This window comes from Neofelis nebulosa, chromosome 13 (assembly GCF_028018385.1).
Source record: "Neofelis nebulosa isolate mNeoNeb1 chromosome 13, mNeoNeb1.pri, whole genome shotgun sequence".
NCBI lineage: Eukaryota > Metazoa > Chordata > Mammalia > Carnivora > Felidae > Neofelis > Neofelis nebulosa.
The window spans coordinates 29046127-29064497 of record NC_080794.1 but is presented as its reverse complement, the minus strand read 5'-3'; positions in this window follow the sequence as shown (position 1 = coordinate 29064497).

The window sequence follows — 18371 nt, the reverse complement described above, 5'->3', positions numbered from 1 at the left end:
TTCTTGGCACCATCCTTACTGAATCAGAAACTCTGGAGGGGGGGGCCTACAGTCTGTGGTTCAACTGGCCCTGCAGGTGATTCCAGCGGGTGCTGACATTGGAGAAGCACTGCAGAGACAGGCAGCACCGAGATGGGGCCAGCCTGGTGGTCCCAGCAGTGTGGCCTGTGCACTGGTGGTGGGGAGCTGGGATGGTTGCTTTCATGGGTTCACAGGTCCACGGGACCTGGGGTCAGAAGTCAGTGTGAGCTTACAAGCCTAGGAAAATTCAGCATATGTGGACACAGGCTTTGCTTCACTATTTCCACTTCCCTGTGTCAGATTCTGGGTAGCCACAGCCTGTCCAGTTCGAGGCTCAGGATCCTAGGTTTGTCTTCTCCCATGCCTCCTTCATCCGCTGCTCCTGATCTTTGCACCATCAAGCTCAGAAAAGAGAAGAGAACACAGTGGTGTCTTTTGACTGGCAGGCGACTAACCCCTTGGAGACAGCCCTTTGTCCACGTGGCAAGTTCCCTGGGTCTGAGTTACAGTGAGAGAGGGTCAGGGATATATGAGAAAATTTTGACGGATTTAAAGCATCCATTGTATACATTGTCTATCTTCTTCCACTGTGTCTAGCTTTTTTCTCTTCTTTTCTTTTTTAATATTTTGTTTTTAAGTAATCTCTCCACTCAGTATGGGGCTCAAACCCACAACCCTGAGGTCAAGAGTCACACACCCCACCCACTGAGCCAGCCAGGTGCCCCTCACTGTGTCTAATTTTAAGGACCAACCTCAAGTTTTGCGTCCTTCCATCTTCTTCCTCTCCGGGTGGTCTGGCCCCTCTCTGTCACGTAACCTGTCAACATTTGCACAGCGCCTGTGCTCTGACACTCTGGTGTCAGGGCTGCGCTGTAATCCGCTCTCCTCCAGCCCCCCCCCATCTCCATTCACTCCGTAACTCTTGTCCCCTCTTCAGGTCTCTGGTTACACTTCACTATTTCCAAAAGCTCTTGCTGAGCCCCAGGGAATGGGACAGTTTGCCATGATCTGCGGGAATTGCCCAACTTCTCTGGACAGGGCTCGTGTCTGATTCATCTCTGCCCAGTGCCTGGCACATAGGAGGTGCTCAGTTAACACTTGCTAGATGAACAAGCTGCCTGCAAACACAGTGCACAGCATGGCCTGGTGGTTCAGCACCCTGGCTCTGGAATCAGTCAACCTGGGTTTGAATGCTGGCTCCACTGAACTGGCTGTGTGCCCTTCAGTAAGCTGCTTAACATCTCTGGGCTTCTTGTAAAGGGCAGATGGTCAGTTGTGACCACAGGTGTTTTGTGATGATCACATGAGCTAAAATACTTAAAACAGAGCCTGGCATCTGGTAGTGCTCCATACATATTAGCAGTAATAGGCCCCTTGTGATGATTTATTAAACTGGACTGATGATGATTTCCAGCTAAAATTTTACCTGAAGAAATTCCATTTCTTTGAGATGAAAGATATGTGAGACTTGACCAAACAAAGGCTTGGAGGTATGCCTACCTGCTTGACATGAAAGGTCTTTGGTGCCCTCTTTAAGTTTTCTTTCTAGGGTAGCAACAAATTGGGACTGATCAGGCTTACAAGATAAGTTTGGGGTGGATGCGTCCTGAGAGAGAAACCCAAAGTTCAGAGGCATTTCTGCTGTATAGAGCGACTCCAGAATATTTCTTCCAAACAACTGCAAGAAGGCGGTAAATCCATTCACTTTCTGTAGACATATGTACATGCCTGCAAGCCTATTTGTATCTGGGAGAAAGATTCTGAATGTGATCCAATTCCTGTGCATTTTACCTATTTTATTTTGAGCTGGCTGCCTTCTGTGACAAGGTTGTAATTAATATTGTAGAACAGGAGGCTCATTAAATTGGTCTCATTATGACTGCTCAGGTTCTGGGGCTTGGCTCAGAAGGATTTCCCTATTACCCGCGCCTGACATATATTCCTAATCAAGGAGGCCAATTCTCCTCTGTCGAGGACTGTCTCCCAAATGGAGATGGAATTTATTCTGACTTGTACTATTAGTGTGAAATATGTTGCCCCTGATGACAGACGTATAGACCTCTATCATAGGTGGGCTTTCTTTGCACAGACATGAAGAATATAGGAACTTATAAGACAATATGCTTTCAGTGTCTGGAATGTCCATTGAGTTCATTCTTAAGTCTTTGGCTCAGTGAGAAATCTTGAAAAGGAAAAGAAACATCATAATTAAAAACTTGTGGAATCTTCATGTCAGAAGAGGCTTTAGTAGTCATTTAATCTTCTCTCCAACATATAAGTTCTTTCTCAGCAGTCAAGATTCCTGATTCTCTGCCTTTGATTGCTTACTTTGTCAAAGTGCTCACTACATCAGGTGTGGCCAATTTCTTTCTTTTTTTTTAAGTTTATTTATTTGAGAGAGAGTGGGTGAGCACATAAGCAGGGTAGAGGCAGAGAGAGAGGGAGAGAGAATCCTAAGCAAGCTCCATGCTGTCAGTGCAGAACCCAAAGTGGGGCTTGAACTCATGAACTGTGAGATCATGACCTGAGCTGATCAAGAGTCAGACACCTAACCACCCAGGTGCCCCAATAAATTTGTATTCTTGATTTGAAATTGACTTCCCCCTTACTTCCCCGTTGACCCTAGTCCTGCCACCTAGAACTGCACAAAACAAGTTTGGTCACTCTTCCTCAAGAAAGATTTCTGAGTGTTTGAGATAGCTCTCTCCTCCCCTTCTAATCCTCTTTTTAGAATTAAATGCTTTCTCTTCCCCTCATGTTTGGCCACATCTGTCATCTTCCTATTCAGTGAATAAAGGGAAGAAAGCTTTTAGCTCTCCAAAGATGTGGTATCCAGATGGGAATGAACCACACCTGGTGGTCAGTCCATCCAAGGGCCCAAGAAGTCAGCTGCCCTAACAGAATCAGGGTTTCTGGAATATTCTGTGGAGGATTGTGTCACATGGGCCTTTCTCAGAAACAGAAGTGTTGCTCTTTCTCCTGCGGGACCTTTGCCACAGGTAAATGCACATTACCTCATCCACACTCGCTCAGGGCTTTGACTTTGGGAGGTACTGCCACACCGGGCTGAAGCTCAGGGACTTCAGTGTCAGGCTGCCTGGACTCAAAGCCCAGCTCTGCTGCCTGCCATCTGGTGTGATGTGGGGCAAGGTGCCCAACCTTTCTGGGCTCAGTAGAGATGGTGATAGGGCCTACTTCACAGCCTATTGTGAGAATTAATAAGAGTACGTGTGTAAGGGTAGTAGAACTCCTGAGAAATGCTTGACAGCATGTTAGTGATTATTAACAAGAACCAAACCCCGATCATCTACACCTCCCTGCTTCCCATTCCCTGGGCTTGGAGTCTCTTAACTTGACATTCTGGGGGTAATCCCAATTCTAAGAAGGAAATGGGGTGGGCAATTGACAGTGATTCCAAATGAATTTGTCTTTCGGTTGAATTCTTTTCCTGAGTCTTGCCCAACACTAATACTCATGGAGAGCCTTTTCCACCTAGAATACTTTTTATTTATTTATTTATTTATTTATTTATTTATTTATTTTTATTTTTGACAGAGAGAGAGACAGAGCATGAGCAGGGGAGGGGCAGAGAGAGAGGGAGACACAGAATCGAAAGCAGGCTTCAGGCTCTGAGCTGCCAGCACAGAGCCCGATGCGGGGCTCGAACTCACCAGCTGTGAGATCATGACCTGAGCCGAAGTCGGACGCTCAACCGACTGAGCCACCCAGGTGCCCCTAGAATACTTTTTATAGAAGATCTCATTTTATGAAAGAGAGAGAGAGGTCATTGTAACTAAAACATTTGAAAGAACATCCAGTTATTCAGTTCTCTCTCTTTCTCTCTCCTTCTCCCTCTTTACTCCCCACCCTTGTCTCCTTCCTTCAAATGAAATCTTACTCAAAACCCAGGTTCTGATGTAAGACAGATAATAGATGAACAGGTCTTTCTGCCAGTTTTAATCCTCTCTCCTTGGCAAAAGCAGTCTTATTGTTTGGGAACCCCTTGGAGGTTGTCTGTGGAATCCTGACATTCTGAGCTCCACATTTGAAAACTTCTGCATGAATCAGTTCCTCATTCAATTTTGTGAAATCTGGCCCTAGTCCTTCTACCTGCCTTATCCCCTTTTCTGTCGATTCATATCATCCCTGTCTTAGGTTAGAATCCCATCCTCCCCCATCAACCCACCAATGTGTATTGCTTCCCCCCACCAACCCAATTTCAGTGAGCATCTTCCCAGCTCAACCCTCCAAATGATTTTTTATATTATCCTCTTCTGACATCAACATCCTATGCCTCCCTGAGAGTTGACAGCCACTCCCCACTCTCATCCTAAAGAAGGACCCCTGTGTTTAGGGATGGAGTTGTGGAGGGGAGGTGGGGGTGACCAAGAAGCAAGTCAAAGTCATACTCCAAGAGAGGGGTCTTGGAGGAGAGAATGGAGAAGGAGACAGATGTGCCACAGAGCTAGAGTTAGCTATTCAAGCAACAAACCTCATTGAAGTCCTTATCTTCTTTGAACTTTCTGCAGTGTTCATTTGTTCCTTCCTTCCTTCCTTCCTTCCTTCCTTCCTTCCTTCCTTCCTTCCTTCCTTCTTTCATTATGCTTTCCTGTTACTCAACGTCATGCACTATTCTGTGTACTGGGGCTTTAGGAAGGAAAACATCACAGCCCAGTGCCTGAGGGGCTCACAACTCAATGAAGGAAACTAATGAGTAAACTTTTCTGGCCCCCACGTGCCCCTGAGAGTCCCTGATCACTTGCTCATTTGGCTCAAGTTTTCTACCAATGCATCTCTCATTTCCTAACCTGATTTCCTCTCAGAGCTCAGCTTGTGTAATACCATGTTCTTCAATTTCCTAGGGCCTGACAAGTATGAGGAAAAAACCCCCACATACTCTCATTATGCAAATTTTTATATTGCACACCTGTGGCCAGATTAATCTTTACAAAATCCACCTTTGTTGCAACATTCCATTTCCCAAAGACTTCCAAGGAAGTGCTAACCCCTTAGCTCCTTCTTAGAGCTCCTGGTGCCCAGCAAGCTCTTCCTCTTGTAAGCTGGCCATGATTGCACATGCTGATCATTGGGCAATAAATCCATTCTGCCTCGTGGTGTTGCTTGCATTGTTGTCTTGGTTATTGATGAACTCATTACTTAGCTTCTTGTGGATTTAGGCCATGACTTCCTAATTTCTTTTAAAAAATTAGAGCAATTATGGAAAAAGCAGGATCTAGCCCATCCTGTGTCTGCCCCTTTCCAGAGAGACACCTGATCTGTTCTTCATATTATTTAAAAAGCATACTTTAACTTGCAGACATATTATGAATTCATGGATTATATAGAGTATTATTTTCATTACATCTGAGTTCGCATAAGGGGTATAGTACTATATGCATCATTCTACAATCTAAGCTTTTAACTCAATATATATATGTATGTATATATATGTATATATTTAACTCAATATATATATTTATGTGTATATATATATTTATGTATATATATAAATGTTTATTTTGAGAGAGAGAGAGATGGAGAGTGAGCAGGAGAGGGGCAAAGATAGGGAGAGAATCCTAGGCAGTCTCCACAATGTCAGTGCACAGCCCGACACAGGGCTCAAATCCATGAACTGTGAGATCATGACCTGAGTCAAAATCAAGAGTTGGATGCTTAACCGACTGAACCACGCAGATGCCCCTGTATATGTGTTTGCATAAGTGGTATTGTACAATAGGCATCATTCTACAATCTAAGCTTTTCACTCAGTATATTTTTGAGATCTATTTAACACTGACATGTGCTATCCCTAGTTATTTATGTTAAATTACTCTATTGTATTCTATGAAACAGTGTGCTGTATTTTATTTGTCTCTTCTCATGGTGGATATTTAAGTTGTTTCTAATTTTTTCTTATTATATATAATGCTTCAGTGAACATCCTATATATATGCCAATCTTCTTTTAAACCCTGTGGGAGACAGGAATGGTGAATTAGAAATTTTGAATCTTCTGTTCTCCTTAGCAGAGCCCTGGCAATGGCAGATAATCAATATATTTATTAGTACATACTTTGTGAAACATATGTATATGTAAACTAATAACCAAAGTCATGTTTTGAAGTGATATTCTAAATGGAAGCACAAATTCATAGTGGAAAGCTTTCTGGGCATCAGGGTCTAACTCATGTGATGCCTAGAAATTGGGGCCACTCTTTCCTTTGACACAGAAGTGTTTTTTTTGTTGTTGTTTAATTAATTTATTTTGAGAGAGAGGCAGAGTGAGTGGGGTAGGGGGAAGAGAGAGAGAAAGAGAGAGAGAGAACCTCAGCAGGCTCCAAGCTGTCAGTGCAGAGTCCGACACAGGGCTTGAACCCACAAACCGTGAGATCATGACCTGAGCCCAAACCAAGAGTGGGATGCTTAATCCACTGAGTCACCCCGGCACCCCATCCACTGAAGCAGAAGGTTTTAAGGCACTTTTCTCTGAATAAGTGGTGACTTCTATGATGGGGGAGTCAAAAGTAAACATAAATAAGTAGGTTCTATCCCCAGAAGGAGGCTTGCTAGTGGGTGTATTTACACACTTCCCTGTCCTTCTCTCTTCTCCTGCACCACCTTTTCCGTTTTTCTGATGAGGTCTCTGGAGATTGGTTGGAGATTGAATGTCTTGTTTAACAAGCCATTTGCAGCCATGCCCCTCATGCTAGTGGGTGGAGATCTCAGAGTGGGTAGGGGAATGGTGGTGATGGTAACCAAGGCTTCAGCTTACCCTGAGTGCCCCTCAACCACTAGGCAGGCTGTCAGACTGTGTGAGGTGCTCTTCCCCTTCTCCTGATCTGTGGGCTCAGCAGGTGCTTTTGCAGCACAGGTGAATCAGAGGTGGGGCTCTTGCCTCAAGGAGCTCGTGTTTACTGGGAAAGGTTGGGCAGGAGAAACAGAACTTCCAAATAGGAGGCACCGGGAGAGGCACCGAGAAATGCAGGGTTGCAGAGAGGAAGGCGCACAGGCCTCCCCGGGTTTAGGAAGCCTCATCTGGGAGCTGACCTCAGCTTTGAGCCACAGGGAGGCTTCAGCACAGGGGGATTGGGAATAGGAGGAGGTGGTGATGGGAGCGAGGCCCCATGGGGTTTCAGAGGGGCCTGAAGTGGTAAAAGGATGAATCTAGAGGGTATTAGGTGATAGTTGAGTTGTGTTCATCTGGAAGAGTCTGGAAGGCAAGTGGAAGGAAGGTTGAGTAGCAGTGTTTGTGTTCCATCCCTGACTCCCCAGCACATCTGGCACTCCCAAGATGTTTGCCAAATAAAGGTAGACTTATTCTACTTCATTGTTTTTTTCTTTCTTACTGAGGCTTAACATGTATCAAGTGCACAAGTCTTAAGTGCAAGGCTCCACGACTTTTTACATATATAACAACCATCCTGGGGAAAATGCAGAGCAATTTGAACCAAAAGTCTCCCTCATCTTCCTGTTGTCCTCCTGGACAACACTGAAGCCTGTCTCCACATACACAAGTAATTGTTGCTTTTGACTTCCTTCACCTGTACCAGCTTTGCCTATTGTTAAACTCCACGTAAATCGGCTCTTGCAGAATATCCCTTAGGGAACTTCATCGGCAGCAACGTGCAGAAAGGTTTAAGTGAGGAGAAGGGGATTCTCGCCAGAGCCTGGGTGAGATGGGAAATGAGGGCTTTGAGCCTCGGTGGCGGCTGTGGGAATGGGAAGGAGGCAGCAGATGATAAGGATGGCAGGTAGAGATGCCGAGTTGCTCCTCGGGAACAAACCAGTGAAGACAGACTGTTCACGGGTGTGTGCTGCCCTCCAGAGCTCCGGCTTGTTCCAGTTAGAGAGACAGTGCCCCCCAGCCAACTTGATTCAGGAAAGGTTCTGCAATCTTCCTTCACTGGCCGTCCCAGTGATGCTGAGAATAACAACGCCCCAACCCTTCTGTGGCTCTTGGGATGGCCAGTGGATTCTGAAACAAAGCTGCTGCCACAGGCTCCAGGTGATGGAGGAGTCAGATGGGGATAAAAGAGCAATCCAGAACGAATTGGTAGCATTGGAGTTTACCCTTTTGGCACTACTGAGCACTTATTGCCAGAGTGGACATCGGGGATCTGGCAGTTTGCTTTTCCCACAGCAAAAAGGCGGTTTCCATAAAGCAGTTGGAAGGGCCATTCCTAGGGACTAGGGACAGACATGGCCCAATCCCAGTATTTTCATCTGGATGAGCTCAGTGTCAGTAGAAACTGGGAGTAGTGATGACCTTGAAGGGAATGACCTTGAAGGAAAAGAGGAGGCCAAGAGCTTTCTGCGGAGAGGGTGGGGATATTGGCAAGAAATGTACAAGGAGGGGGAGGCTGATGTTAGGGGCCACTGTCCAGCACCTAATTCTATATTACCCATTGGGTACTGATCATATCGATGAATCCCAGGATTTTGGGGGGTGCCATAGACTCCCTCCACCCCCTATTCCTTCAGGAATAACCACCTGAAGACCCAGGTATAATCATGAAATGAATCCCCCTCATATGTTCCCATCTTGGAAGCAGTTCTGTTAGTTTCTTGCTACTTCATGCCTCATTGTGACTTTGCTGCATAAACCAGTGTCCTGTGTTGGAACAGGTGTGAGAAGGGAGACTTCAAAAGCATATAAACATGAAGAAGCCTTCCTTCCCTCATTCATGGGCTGCCAACAAGTGCGGGAGGTGGGGCAGCGGTTGGGGTGGGAACCTAGTGGTGGAGGTAGCTGTGAATGAGAGCCCATCAGCCCTCCCCTTCGGGGACACACCTTTCAGCTGGGAAGAAATGTAAACAAATGATTATCAAACACAGTGATATGATAAGCACAGCGATACAGGTGCTGTGGGAGCCCAGGAGAGGGAGAGATTCATTCTGTCCAGGCAGTTGCAGAAGGAGGAGACATTGGGGCGGGGTCTTGCAGGGTACGTTTACCTAAAAAGGCATTCTAGGCAAAAGACACTGCATAAATTAAAAGCAAGACAGTGTGAGGAACGGAAGTCTAGAGTGGGGGAGGGTGGGGGGGAAGGAAGAGAAGGGGATACAGGGAAATGAGACAGAAAGCTGGGGGGGCGCATTGTAAGGGTGTCTGTAGGGGTGACAGGAGCCGCTGTGTGCTCAGAAGAGGTGACATTGCAGACACTGTGGGTGGGGGATTGCAGGGTAATTGGGCTCGTCCTGGTCAAAAGAGTGAGGTGGTTCCTGTTCCTGTTATTACTCTCTGGACTCCTTCACCCCTTTTGTGCTCCCCTCACCAGGCGTCGTTATGCTTTTCCTCCTCCCCCTCATACCAAACTCCAAATCTCTGTGCCTGTTTACACCAAGTCAGAAGAGGTGATGGGTAAGTGCCAGACTGAAGGAGAGCCGAGCTTTGCCAGCACTTGCTGGCCACGACTCAGGCGGCGTGCTAACGTGATTGTGTTCTCACCACGTGTAAGCCTCATAAGACCTCTGTGATGTTTGGGATTCTTACCCACATTTTACACCTAGAAACTGTGGCTCAGAAAGGTTAAGTAATGTGCTCCAATTCACACAGCCAGGCAGGCAGAACCGGGATTCAGACCCAAAGTGTTCTGATTCTGGAATCTCCAGTCTTAACCCCCACACTGAGCCAACAGTCTCTGAATGCCCTTGTTTTGCCCAATTATACGTTTGTAGTAACAAAGTCCTTAGTACTTTGAACAGAGTAGTCAGACAGGGAAGGCCACAGGGAAGGAAAGGGAGAGTGGAAAGTCTCAGGTAGGAGACTGTCAATTCTTCGCTCGGGGCTGGCCCAGGGCCCCCTCCTCCAGGCAGCTCCAAGGGCTCATAATATGTGTGTTTGGGAGTCCACAAAAATGTTTTGATCTCTCTCTTTTAAAAAATGCTTAAAAGTGTTTATTTATTTTTGAGAGAGAGACAGACAACCAGAGTATGAGAGGGGGAGGGGCAGACACACACACACACACACACACACACACACACACAGAATCCGAAACAGGCTCCAGGCCCTGAGCTGTCAGCATAGAGCCCGACGCGGGGCTCGAACTCACAAACTGTGAGATCATGACCTGAGCTGAAGTCGGACGCTTAACCGACTGAGCCACCCAGGCGCCCAGAACAAAAATATTTTAATGCATACTACTGATATATTCACTCTTATAACTATGTGGTTGTAAAATATAATTTTAGTATTCTTTTTTTTTTTTTTAATGGGGGAAAAGATCCTTCAAGGCAAAAGTGCCAAGGGACCAGGAAAGATGTAATGTGGCCCTGGCCTGGCCTTTTCCACTTTCCCTTCTGCTTTGTGCCTCATTCATTTAGCGCCTGTGTTCTCCCTGCGTCTTACGTATGTGCCATCTTCCCAGTCCTTCTGCCAACATTGTAACCTGGGCTATGCTGGAACTATTGCAGTAGCTTCCTCTTTGGTGACCCTGCCTTCAGCTTCCCTCTCTCTTTCCAACCTTCTCCCAACTTGCAACACTCTTTGGTCTATTTCTATTTATTTTATATTTTTATGATATTGTATTTGTTCTCATGGTTGTATATATGTCATGTATTTGGCCAGAGGGTTTGGAGTGGCCAACCCATTTTTTTAAAAATGAATTATTAAAATTGGTGATACATGGGGTTTATCATTTTGACCACCTCTAAGTATACAGTCAGTGGCATTAAGTACATTTTCAGTGTGGTGGTACCATCACCACTATCTACTTCCAAAATGTTTTCATCACTGGAGACGGGAACTCTGTGACTCTGAAGCTATAATTCCCCCATTACCTCTCCCCCCAGCCTCTGTTGTCTTCTTTTTTTCTTTTTTCTATAGATTTATGCAGATATAATTGACATGCAACATTGTGTAAGTTTAATGTGTGCATCATAATAATTTGATATGTGTATATATTAGGAAATGATTACCACAATAAGGTTAGGTAACCTCCATCACTTCACACAGCGACGGGGTGTGTGTGTGTGTGAACTTTTAAGATCTACTCTCTTGGCAGCTTTAAAATATACAACATTGTTAACTCTAGTCACCATTCCATGCCCAGAATTTATCTCATAACTGGAGGTTTGTACCCTTTGACTGACTTCATTTCCCTTCGTTCTCCCCCACGTCCTGCCCCTGGCAACCACTGGTCGGTTCTCTGTTTCTATGAGATTGATGTTTTTTAGATTTCACAAGTACTTGAGATCATACAACATTTGTTTTTCTCTAGTATTTTCTATTCTACTTTCTGTCTTTATGTTGCCTATCCCAGGCCCCTCATGTAAATGGAATAATGCAATATTTGTCCTTTTGTATCTGGCTTATTTCACTTTGCATAATGTTTCCAAGGTACATCTATGTCATAGCATGTGTCAGAACATCCTTCTTTTTTATGGTTGAAAATATTGCATTGTACATATATACCACATATTCTTTATCTATTCATCTGCTGATGGACATTTGAGTTATTCCTACCTTGTGCTCTTGTGACTAATACTGCTATGTACATTGGAATACAAATATCTGCTTAAGTCCTTGCTTTGAATTTTTTGGGTCTATACTTAGAAGTGGAATTGATGGGACATATGGTAATTTTATGCTTAATTTTTTGAGGAACTGCCAAGCAGCAAACTAACTTTTTCCGTGCGTGATGAACGAAGCTGTCCTTGAGTCCACTTTCTAAAGCCTGGCTCTCGACATTAAACAACTGTAAACATTTGTCAAAAGTCATCAAAGTGTGCATTAAAAACATTTTTTTAACATTTATTCATTTTTGAGAGACAGAGTGTGAGTGGGGGAGGCGCAGAGAGAGAGAGAGAGGGAGACACAGAATCTGAAGCAGAATCTGATCCAGAGCCTGGAGCTGTCAGCACAGAGTCCGAGGCAGGACTTGAACTCATGGACCGGCCCGTGAGATCAGGACCTGAGCCGAAGTTGGATGCTTAACCAACAGAGCCACCCAGGCACCCCATCAAAGTGTGCATTTTTAAATGGTGAATGTCACTCCAAGCAATTATAACTCAATAAACTAGACTTTAAAGACATAACCTTCTTGTACAGAAGGGCAGACTCCTTAGTGGAGGCTTGAGATGGATACAGCAAAGGAGAAATTATGGAAAGAAAGGGAGTTTCTGAAGGGGAGAGGGGAAGAAATGAATGACCAGCCTCACCATCTTACTTAGGGAAAGCTAGGTGTGTGATGTTAATGTTGGTGAGTATTGCTTATGCAACTGTTGTTCTGCCTTTTGTTTGTTTTTTATTCAGCAACCTTCACTTTTATGCATCTGCTATGTGACATTTTGCAGCACCATTTGTCTCAAGCTACAAGCACAGAATTAAAGTGTTAATTAAAAATAAAATGTCACTTAAGAATGTAAAAGTCTGATATACAAATCAATGGAAAGATATCCTGTTTTCATACATTGGAAGACTTGATATTGCTAAAATGCCAGACTACCCAAAGCTATATACAGATTCAATGCAATCCCTATTAAAATCTCAATGATGTTTTTTGCAGAAATAGAAAAATCTCTCCTAAAATTCATCTAGAATCTCAAGGAACTCTGAATAGCCAAAGCAATCTTGAAAAAGAAGAATGAAATTGGAGGCCTCACATTTCCTGATTTCAAAACATGACACAAGGCTACAGCAATTAAAATAGTATGGCACTGGCATAACGACAGACCTACAAACCAATGAAGCAGAGTAGAGAGCCTATGGTCAAATGATTTTCAGTAAGGGAGCCAAGACCATTCAATAGGGAAAGGACAGTCTTTTCAACAAATGTTGAAAGTTGGGGAAAACTGGACATCCACATGCAGAAAAATGAAGTTGGACCTTTACACCATATAGAAAATCAACTCCAAATGGACCAAAGTCCTAAATGTAAAAGCTGAAACTGTTAAACTCTTAGAGGAAATCATATAGGAAAAGCCACTGGATTTATCAATAACTTTTTAGATACTGACACCAAAAGCATATGTAATAAAAAAAATAAGTAAATTGGATTTCATCAAAATTAAAGACTTGCACATCAAAGGACATGATCAACAGAGTGAAAAAGGCAGCCCACAGAATGGGAGAAAATCTTAAAAAATCATAGATCTGATAAAAGATACGTATCTAAAATGAATAAAGAATTCTTACACCTCAACAAAACTAAAACAGACAACCCAATTCAAAACTGGGCAAAAGATTCAAATAGACATTTTTTCAAAGAAGGTATGTAAATGACCAATAAGCACGCAAAAAATGGTCAATATTACTTGTCATTAGGGAAATGGCAATCAAATCAATTCACACCTACTGGGATGGCTGTTATTAAAAAAATAAAGCAGAAAATAAGTGTTGGTGAGGATATGGAGACACTGAATCTCTTGTCACATTGCTGGTGGGAGTGTAAAGTGGTATGGTCTCTATGGAAAACGATAATGGAGATGCTTCAAAAAATTAAGCAGAATTGTCATATGATCCAGCAATTCCACTTCTGGAATACACTCCAAAGACCCAAATGCAGGGACTTGAACACGTGTTTATACACTCATGTTCACAGCAGTATCATGCAACCAAAGTGTCCATTGACTCTTGCATTATAAATGGGTAAACAAAATGTGGATTTTGTGAATAACAAAATGGATTGTTATTCAACCTTAAAAAAGGAAGGAACCTCTGACACATAGATGAAACTGAAAACATTATGCTAAGCCAAACAAGACAGATGCAAAAGAACAAACATGATATATAATACCACTTATTTGAGATACCTGAAGGGTGAAAATCATGGCGACACAAAGTGGAATGGCAGGTGCCAGGGCTGGAGCAGGTGGAATGGGAGTTAGCGTTGAATGGGTAAGGAGTTCACCTGGGGAAGGTGAGTGAGTTCTGGAGATGGTTGGTAGTTGCACAGCAGTGTGAATGTGCTTAATGTCACTGAACTGTACACTTAAAAATGGTTAAAACAGCAAATTTCACATTCTTTGTATTTTAACACACACACACACACACACACACACACACCAGACTGATAACAGTACTTCTTCACTCTAGTTTGCTTCAGAGATTCCTCAAGCCTTCAGTTCAAACTCTTCAAAATCTGGCTTCCACCCCCTTCTCAGGACTGTATTGGTTCCTAACGTCCTCTTCCACCTGAAGCTCTTTTGCATTTCATTGCTCTTTTCCAGTTGTCCCTGCCCTGTCCTTTGCTCTTTTGCATTTTCTAAGTGTTCCCTCTTCACCTGGAATGACCTGACTTCTTTCCATCTCCATGTTTAAATCCAATCCATTCTCTAAGAGTCAGTGTTAACCTCCTTCAGGGGTGTGACCTCAGTGCCTCTATTTTGGTAATTTTCATTATGCTTTGTTAGGATTCTTCCCCATTTTTATCTCCCTTGATAAATTTTAAACACTCTGAATGAAACATATTTTTAAATGTTTGTTTTATTTTTTAGAGGGAGAGAGAGAGGGAGAGGGAGCACAAGCAGGGGACGGGCAGAGAGAGAGGGAGGCAGAGGATTCAAAGCAGGCTCCACGTTGACAGCAGAGAGCCCGGTTCGAGGCTCAAACTCATGAACCATGAGACCATGACCTGAGTCTGAGGTCGGACACTCAACTGCTGAGCCACCCAGGCAACCCTGAATGACACAAATATATATATATTGATGTTTATTTTCGAGAGAGAGAGAGAGAGACAGAATGTGAGCAGGAGAGGGGCAGAAAGAGAGAGGGAGATACAGAATCCGAAGCAGGCTCCAGGCTCTGAGCCGTCAGCACAGAGCCCGACACGGGGCTCGAGCTCACGAACCGTGAGATCATGACCTGAGCGGAAGTCAGACATTTAACCAACTGAGCCACCCAGGCTCCTCAGAATGATACATATTTTTAAAACCAGCCAAAGACTTAGCCTGTAGTAGATAATGAGTGCCGAATAAATGAAGCTTTCTTTACAGAAGAGGTCCTCAATGGGAAACAGAGAAACTTTTGCTATTTTTGATCTTTAACCAAAAATCTCAAAAGAAATTGAAAACCTTGGATGAAATCTGGCACATTTATTCTGTCAATATTTGATACGTCCTGGCAATCACAGGTGAACAAATTGACATTCAGCCTAAGTGGAATTGGTGTGCAGGGCTTGTTGTTTTTTTGTCTTTTTTTTTTCTTCTTGTAGTAAGATGGAAGTGTCATGGGATGTAAAGTATAATGACAATTGCTCGGAAAACTGTATTTTGTTTATTCACAACTACTTTCGATGTATTAGGTAAACTTCCCTGAAAGCCAGTGCGCAAGGCGAGCAGATGGGGAAGCAGCCGTTTGCTTACCGCTCAGTTTGAAAGCAATACTGTTGCTCACGTAAATGATCAGGTGTGATTTGGGGGAGCAGGACATTATGTAAGATATAAGCCGCATAATTTAAAGAACCTAGCTCACAGGGAAACAGGCCGTTCAACACTTCATGTGAAATTCGAAGATCTCTTTAGTAAGAACGTTTTCTAGAAATAAAACTGGAAAAAGTCTTTTAAAAGAAGTGAGTTAGGAAGTGGCTCTTACCTCCTAGAACGAAGTGACTTGGTGGGAGAGCCAGACCTGGCCAGGGATAATACCTAGGGATGGGGCCCAGGTTACCGCCCTGATCCTGCTTAATCTGGGATCCTCTATTGAGTCAGCCTTCTGAGATGTGTTGTTTTAGGATGAACCTGAGTTGGAATAGTACTATGGAAGAAAAGACATTAGAGTAGTGGGAGCCAAAATATGAGCTTTTAAAAAAAAAATCAATGAAATGCAACATAGTTTCAGAAAAGTGCACAAATCACAAGTGTTATAAAATGAACACACCTGTGTGACCAGCACCCAGCTCAGGAAGGACACCATTACCAGCACCCCTGAAACTCCCTCATGTCCCCTCCCAATACCCACCCTCCCCTCCACTCCAGTGGTAACCTTTCTCTGTGCTTCGAAAATCATACATTCTTTTGACTGTTTTTATACTTTATGCAAATGAAATCATACAGGGTATAAAAAAAGTTAAAAAATAAAATTACCAAGTTCTATTTGAATAAGAAGAAACATTTACAAAGGAGCCTATCCACTAGTTTGTTTTGAGGGAAGGTAAGGAGAAGAAGCACAGAAATATGACTTCTTACATCTCTGGATTCGCCGGTGATAGTATTACCAGGGTCTGTTACTAAGTGCTGGTAATTAGGCCACACAGGTCACCAAACCTATTCATCCTTTGAGTTGGTGGATGAGTCGTTCACTCTATCCTTTGAGTCTGGCAAGGCAGAAAGGAGAAGCCCCATTTGGTCTTTGCATGCAGAATGGTAAAGCCTGGCAAATTCTTGAGCTCCAACATGGTGTCACTAACAAAATGGGCTGTAAGAAGCTAATTCAGTTTGATGGATCCAATCAGGACATTCTCTCAAGGGTATTAAGCCCACGTGGTTACAGAACTAAATGGCCCCATGAAGGATGCAAGGCTAACACCTGAGTAAAACAGGGTCTGTTAGCAAAAGTAGGGAAGTATGGCTGTTGAGGGAAAGTCAACAGTGTCTGCCATAATGTCATTGACATTATTGCCATAACGTAATCACAGTGACAACAGACAGCTCAGCTCTCAGGGGCTGAAGTGGTAAAAACCCACAAAATATGTCATCTATTTATTTTCATGGGTGGAAAAGAACACCCCTCCTCCCCATGCACAACTTCAGTGGGGAGGAATGTATTCGTTTTTTAGGGCTGCTATAACAAATTGCCATAAACTGGGTGGCTTCAAACAGCAGGCAGTATTTGTTGTCTCATGGTTTTCTGGAGGCTAGAAGCCTGAAGTCAAGGTGTCACCAGTTCATACTTCTTCTCAGACCTGTAAGGGAAGATCCCCCCTCTCCCCTCCCAGCTTCTGGTGTTGGCTGGTGGTCCTGGGTGTTCCTTGTCTCCTTGGCTTACAGTATAGCTTACATGCCACTGCCTCTCATGGGTGTCCTCAGTATTTCTTTTTCTCTTCCAAGGACACCAGGCATACTGAATTAGGGGTCCACCTTACTCTAGTATGACCTTATCTTAGCTTGACTACTTACAATGACCGTACTTCCAATAAGGTCACATTCTGAAGTACTAGAGGTTAGAACCTCAACAGGAAGTCATCAGAGGCATTTCCTCCTCACAGGCTTTGGGGATACAGAGCTAGAACCGGAAACTGGCTTTGGATAAATATTTGCTATTAATCTCTAAGCTACAAAACACCGTCCATTATAAGAGGCATAATTAGGAACAATGAAGAAGCAATAGGGTAAAACGTCAAACTCTAGAGCTTTGGGGCCATCTCAGAGCTGGGTGTGAATCCAGTTTTGTCATTACTAGTAAAATAATTGTTTAGTTTCCCCTCTATAAAATCAGAAAAATAGTGATTGCAAATGGGTATTAAAAAAGACAATTTATGCTGAGCTCCATCCTCGGCCTGGAATAGGCTCTCCACACTAAGAACAGCCTTATGCCTCAGTTTTCTCAAAGTGATAACGGTAAGAGGCATCTTTTCATGCAAGATATTGCTAGCAATTTTGAATATATGGACTTTGTTTCTTACTATTTTTTTATTTTTTATTATTATTATTTTTTAACATTTATTTATTTTTGGGAGACAGAGGGACAGAGCATGAGTGGGGGAAGGGCAGAGAGAGAGAGGGAAACACGGAATCCGAAGCAGGCTCCAGGCTCTGAGCTGTCAGCACAGAGCCTGGCGCGGGGCTCCAACCCATGAACTGTGAGATCGTGACCTGAGCGGAAGTCGGTGCTTAAACTACTGAGCCACCCAGATGCCCCGTCTTATTTTTTTTCTAAAGTCTCTCTTCATCCTACCATTTTTGGGATGCTTAATATTCCCCATCCCCCCACAAATGCAACACTTGCATTCTCTTCTGCCATATTTTTTCAACTTCATATTTATTTCCAATGCATGAGTTAGTGACTCTGTTAATGTGATGTTACCCTGGTTTTTGAAAGTCTTGTGGAATTGAAGCCAACCTGATAGGTAATCAGTCCACTGGAATTAAGCAAGGACCAAGATTACCAAAGAAAATTTTAGGATGTGTTTGAAAAGAAAAAAAAAAAGGCAAGAGCAAAACTTACAATCTAAAGTATGCATTGAATTACTGTTATAACTTAGAAATCTAATCGTAAGAGTTACCATTTATTGAGCAGTTACCATGTACCAAGTGTAAGGCTAATGATTATATATATATTTTAGTTCATTTACTCGTCAAAACAACTCCATGAGCTAGGTACTATTATTAGCCCCATTATACAGATGGAGAAACTGAAGCACAGAGAGCTTATAGGACATGTCTAGAGCCACACAGCCAGTAGAGTTGTCATTT